Below are 6,664 nucleotides of genomic sequence, written 5' to 3' on the forward strand. Positions count from 1 at the left end.
CTGGATGTTCAATTAATGTTTGTGGAGAATCTGATATGTGCCAGGCACTGGCTTACGCGTAGGTTCAAGCTTGGCTCAGACCCAGCCTTACAGCAGACTCTACCTACAATAGGCCCCAGGTAATTTGGGGTACAATATTAGAGCTGATGGGCTTTTCCATCTGGAATATTTATTTAATAAGAAAATCATTTACAAATGTGCTAGAAAGTAGGGAGCTGGCTGCATTCCCAGAGAAAAAATGTCCTGGGTGGTAGGGGCATCGTGTGTTCATATATCAGAACAAAGAGGACAGATGCGTCTGAGGACGAAATCCATGACAGTATTGGCAGCGTCTTACTCACGGGGCTCGCCTGCTTCCCACAGTCAGGCTAGGCTAGGGTAAGTGTGGTAACAGATAATCTCAGCAACTTAACACAATGAAAGCTATTCTTCATTCACAGAAAGTCTAATGTGAATGTCACAGGTTTGGGTGACTAAGTCATGAGTTCAGGGTTCCAGCTCTGTGACATATCAGAGTCCTTTGCTCCAGGCATGGAAATGGCAAAACCAGGGACCATGGAAGTTCTGCTGGGCATTGCAGGGGACAGGCCCTAAAATTGCATTAATATCTTGGGTCTGAGGGAGCACAAACAGTCTCTGCCACATATAGTAGGGGAGCCACTTCCATTGAGGACAATTTTAAAACAAAAAATAATTTTCCATTCTTTCTAGAATTATCCTGTCCCATCTACCAGGCTATTTTTCTTATATATCTATAGTCATTAAACCAGAGACTGTTTGGCACAGGTGTTCTCAATTGCCCCTCTCCTGCCTAGCGCCTCAGGAAAGCCCTGTGCATCAGGACAGGGAGAAATGGGGGACAGATAGCCTCTTCGCTCATCAAGAAATGGATCTAATCATACAAGAAATACAGCAACATATGTAGCAAGAATTCTGTGAAGGGCACTATTAGAAAGACAAATCTGCCCTATTTTCCTGGGGACCCATAAATAAGCCCAGAGTATGTGGCATATCCTATATTGCAGGTCAATGTTAAGTTGTAAAGACATCATTCTGTGGCTAGACCCAAAGCACTTGGTAGTTTTCCGATCATTACCAGCAAATATCTGTCACTGAAAATCTGTTTGTACTGAGTTGTCTTAGATAAAGTTATAATTATTAAGCTTAGAGAAAATGCACAATTTTCCCTATGTTACTTTAGGTAATCATATTTTCATTCAAAAGAATTTTCTCATTAGAGCATCTCAAAATAGTTTCAAAATAGAGATTACAGAAGAGGAAGTGTGATTGTATGTGTTTTCACACACACACATTCTGGTACCTGCCCAAACCCAAACCCTGTTCATGTAGATAGCTAGAAGTCTGCTCTGACGATAGTGCCTATTGGGAGTTCACTAGGGTACACTTCACCTCCCCCCACTTCTCTAAGAACCAGGAAGTAAGATGGCCTTTTGAGAGCCAACAATAAGATAAACATCAGAGAGAAGCACAGTCTCTGGAAGAGCCACAACTAGCAATTTAAAGCCCCACTAGCAATGCAGGGAAGGTGTAACATATATAAAGGAAGAATGTGTCCCCTAGAAGAGCAGCAATAGAGCCCTGGATGCCCAGAAAAAGGGGAGAGTCAGGGACATGTGCTGATGGATAAGCAAAGGGCCTTGACTGTCAGTGCACAGGAACTGCGGCTGGATCCCAAAGTGATGAAATAGGTACATTAGTTTTCAGTGCCCTTCTATTTTCTCCTTTTTACTTATTTAAACTATTTTTTAGGAACCCTTTTCCTTCACTTTCTCTCATCAAGCAATACTGTATCATCTTATTTCTTCCAAAAACCAAGCTTTTCAGAAGCAATAGAAAGCCATGGAAAGGAATTTTACCTTATGGTGGTCATGATTCTGGAACATAATTAATTATTATTCTTAATTATAAATGTTTATCATATATGCTCAAATATAAGATGAGGATTTTTTTTTTTCCCTAAAAAATTATCCCTTGATAAAGAGGAAGTAGCCTTATATTTAAGACTTCCAAAAGGCTCTCAGGAGGCTGCTCTCTCATATAGCAAAGAGCTGCTTGGGGAAAATACATCCAGGTTAAAGGGGGTCTAACTCAACAAACTGAATCACTGGATTCTGTTGGCAAAGGCATCTGTAATGTGAAGATTAACGCAGAAGGTTGAGGCCAGTTGAGTTCTAATCTTCTAGCCCCGGTTAGTTTGAGCTCCATTTGCCAGATGGAAACATCAGTCTCTATTAGTTGATTTCACTGAACTTTTAAGTCATCTAAGTGTTCTTGTTCTGAGTCCATAACCCTCTCTCTACTCTACCCCCCTCTGCCCACCAAACAATCTTCTGATCATGACTTAGAGTCTGGCTTCAGGAAAAGAATGTACTGGTCATATAGAATTTTGAGCATTTCGGTCCCTATGACAGTTACTTTCCAATTAATACCCTGACATATTGCCTCTATCTTTCAGTCTCACTACTCGGCTAATGAGTGTCTACCACCAAAAATGGCTCTGCTGTTGCTGGGTTGTTAAAGTTCTGAGTCTGCAGGGCAGCAGTCCAGCCCAGCCCATGGACAGTCCACAAAGGGAGTGATAGCCACAAGTCAAGGAGTCCAGCAGATGGACTGCACATCTTGCTCTTCAAGAAAACTTTCTGACTTATTGAGTGGGTGAAAGAGAGCTCATTTCTTCTATTGTCATGTGATGGATATCTTCCATTACAAAGGGCAAGGATTCAATCCTCATCTCCGCCCAGCTTTAGGTTGCTTCTCTTTTGCGTGCCGAGAATAAACTTTGCAAGTAACACCCACAATTTCTATGTTACTGGCGATTTTGGAGGCAGCAAACTTATCAGTTCTTATTAGCAATTCCCAAACAAGAAATCACAGTACACTAAACATGAAGTATGAAGAGCTGAGATGATGTGCGCTGTGTCCTCAAGATCTGAAAACGAAGACTAGAGCTCAGAAGTTTGGCAGCCAATATTTTCACTTTTTTTGGTGTAAAGCTGCCTCCCCAAGCTCCTCAAAGCATCTGTTTCTTGGCAGACACCTGTGTATACACATCTGCATACATGTGTACACTACTGAAATAAAGATTGGCCATTTTTGTTGTTGTTGTTGACAGCTCTATTCTAGACATGTTAAGTTAGCTTTCTCTAACCAAGGGAGGCTAGTTTAAATAAAAACTGAAAACATCAGGAGCCACTGCCTACATAAGAACTTGGGAAATGAGTAAGCTTCCCTGGCAGTTTTTACCGTGTTGCCCCGAAAATAAGACCGGGTCTTATATTAATTTTTGCTCCAAAAGACGCATTAGGGTGTATTTTCAGGGGACATCTTATTTTTTCATGTACAACCATCTACGTTTATTCAAATACAGTCATGTCATCTTCTTCTGGAACATCGTCATAATGTACTAAGTGTGTCCGTCTGGCTGACGATCTTAACTGGGGCTTATTTCGGAGTAGGTTTTATTTTCGGGGAAACACGGTAGGATCGGAAAGCAGAGGTTTGATCATCTGTAATAGAGTAAACTAAGTGGATAATTTGGAGGAGACTGCTTCTAACTCCCTGGAACATGCTCACGTGGCACGCTGTCCTCTCTTTCATAACTTTTTGCCATGGTTGCAATTAATTAATTATTGGGTTCATGTCTACATTCCTGCAACATTTCAAGTTCAAGAAGGCAGGATCTGTGTCTGGCTTTTTGCCTTCTGAAAACTCAGCCCCTACTACAGAATCTTGCACAGAGATGTTTCGTGAATATTAGATGAATGGATAATGTACCATCCAGTGGACTATATCCTTCACCTTTGAACCACTAATGCCTAGCAGAGTGCCTGACATTGTAGGAATTCAATTATCAGCTAAGAAATGAAGGAAGGAAAGAAGGAAGGGAGGGAGGGAGGGAGAGGTCATTTCTAACCCACAAACTTAATGTGGTTGGACTTGAGGTTTCCTGATAGATATCATCAAAGGAAAAATCCCCTTCTGTTAGCAAAATATATGAAAAATAAACAGAATACCATCTAATTTAATTTGAACTGCAAAGAAAGTGACTAACGAGGTATTTCTGTATTTTGGTAGGAGGAGGATACTCTATCTGGAAGTGGCTTTAGTTACTTTGGTGACTGTTATAGTCTTGTGAGAATAATCTCTTCTTAATAAGGACAATTACTTAGATTTATTACTCCTTTGTGGTCTTGTTAAAGATCTAAGAAGAATCCTATTTAAATGAAAAGAACAATAGCAGCTTTTTAACAGGGAGCAAGGTTTAATTAAAACTCTGAGCATCAGAGTGGTGCCTCTGTGGCTGGGTGGAAAAACTGGGTTAAAAAGAAAAAAAAGTGAATAAACAATGGCACTTACTTCACCTACTTTTGGGGGAAAAAAGTCCATTTTGCATGAAAAGCCTCAAAAGGGTATGCACAGTATCCAGGTTACATAAAACATTCCTTTTTTGAGGGTGGCCTTTTGGAATCAAGGCCTCCTACTTTGTTTAATGAAATACCCTTTAGAGTTGAGATAATGAGCTCGATTACCGGCCGGGGTGCCCAATCCAAGGGCAGAGCTGGGATGACTGATGGGAATCACAGAAATAATACACAGTGGTATTTACCAAGTACTTTACAATGTTCCCTGGGAGGAACCTGGACCAGAGTGCTCGCAAGGAAATGCATTGTGCCGGAGACTCCCAAGCCACAAGTAGAAGTTCAGGGTTCTTCCTGCTTGAATAATAATAGCAAGAGCTGTTTGGAAACCCCAAAACCTCTGGCCCTAGGGAGATGTTATTAAAAAGAACTAATATTCTATTAACCTAAAAATATAAAATGAAATAAAGTAATTGTTTTAACCCATCAGATGGGTGGCCTGAGTCGAGGGGTGTACACTGCAGCAGACGACACCTTGGCTGTGTGACATGGCTGATGTTTCCATGTTGGGTGGCACATATAAATGCAGCTGTCTGCTGTTTGTAGCATTATTCTGCTCTAAACAAATAGCAAACAGTAGTCACTTAGATGCATTTTGGGTGACAATGACACATGAGAACTCATGTCATCTAACCTAAGCCAGAAGTATTTCCACATTAAATTATATTACTGAAAACAATGAAGGGGCAAGCATAGAGTGGGGTGGGGGAGGGGTTCTTTCTTGGCTTATGGGGTATGTTCTGATTTTATGTCACCCTAGTGGTCAACAAATGTCATACCAAGAACAGATGAGCACTAAATGAATCTCTTCCTGTGATGATTATAACAAGACTGTAAAATGGAAAACAGTAAATATAACTCATCCTTATTAAGACTCTCTGGTATTTGTTTCCAGCTAGAGCTCCTAACAAGAGAGTAAACAATACTTGGTCTCTTGTGATTGCTAATTAAAATGCAATAAATTATGGAATCAATTTAAATTCTGGATCAGCTCTACAGTGGGTTCAACAAACCTAAATTTTATTTTTCCCTTGGGGTCTCTTTGCCAGAACCTTGAGGTGGGCCCTCTGTGTGTGCATGGACTCTCTTTTGTTTGATTTTTAATTGCTCTGGCAGCTTCTCTTGGGGAAAGATAGCCAATAGCAGGACCAATTCTACTATCCTGGCGTATGTTTTTCCTGCCTCTGAATTACCTCCTTGCTTTTGGCTTGTTGTTTGGACCAGGATAAGACTTGGGGTTGCTGCCCAGCTTCATTCAGTGGCAACGGCCTTGGCAACATACCTGGCATAACCCATAACCGTGTTCCCCACATTCTTGCCTGGGCCTAGCAAAAACAATGGGATCTAGTAGTAAATATCCTTTATGTACGTAATGCATAAAGGCAAAGTGCTTGTCAGCAAAGAGGAGGCTAATGTCCCTTGAGAGAGGAATATATAGACATAGATACAGGTATAGATATACAGATATACAGATATAGGTATAAATATAGGTACAGTTATATAGATGTATCCTAGGCCAGAAGTATTTCCACACTGTTATTGAAAACAACGAAGGAGTGAGGATATATATAGTTATATATATCTATATGTACATAACTATACCTATATCTATAATATATATTCTTTTCTCTATCTATAATAATATATAGTTATATATTATGTATCTTTGTATTATAATTATTAATTAGCAATAATTACTAGTATATCAATACATATTATATATAACTATATTTACCTATACCTATATTTATATCTATATATATAGTTTTGTTTTGAGAGTATTTTAAATCTAGTAGACTCTACAAGAAGAGAAAATATTCTACACTTGATCTTAGCCAAAAGGCTGAGAAGTGATGAGAAAATATTCTAAGAAAGATTCCATCTGGGAAAAGCAAGTAACTTTGACTGGATATGGAAGTGGCTGTTCTTTCAGTCTGTGTGTATTTCAATCTGAAGTGAGTCTGCTGTAGGCAGCATATATAAGGGTCTTTTCTTTGTATCCATTCAGCCACCTATGTCTTTTGATTGGAGCATTTAATCCATTTATATTTAAAGTAATTGTTGAGAGATATGTAGTTATTGCCACATTATTATTCATATTTTTGATCTCCCTGCCACTACTCTCCCTCCTTTTGCTTCTTAAAAAAGTCCTTTTAACTTTTCTGGTAATACTGGTTTCATGGTGATAAAGTCCTTTAGCTTTTTCTTGTCTGAGAAGCTCTTTA

General features: G+C 39.5%; 1 pseudogene; it reads right to left on the reverse strand.

Annotated features, from left to right (window-relative positions):
- Positions 1 to 6,198: 6,198 nt before the first annotated feature.
- On the reverse strand, positions 6,199 to 6,294 carry LOC141572610 (U2 spliceosomal RNA; annotated as a pseudogene).
- Positions 6,295 to 6,664: the final 370 nt, after the last annotated feature.

The sequence above is a fragment of the Rhinolophus sinicus genome, linkage group LG06, assembly GCF_036562045.2.
Source record: "Rhinolophus sinicus isolate RSC01 linkage group LG06, ASM3656204v1, whole genome shotgun sequence".
In the NCBI taxonomy this organism is placed as follows: domain Eukaryota; kingdom Metazoa; phylum Chordata; class Mammalia; order Chiroptera; family Rhinolophidae; genus Rhinolophus; species Rhinolophus sinicus.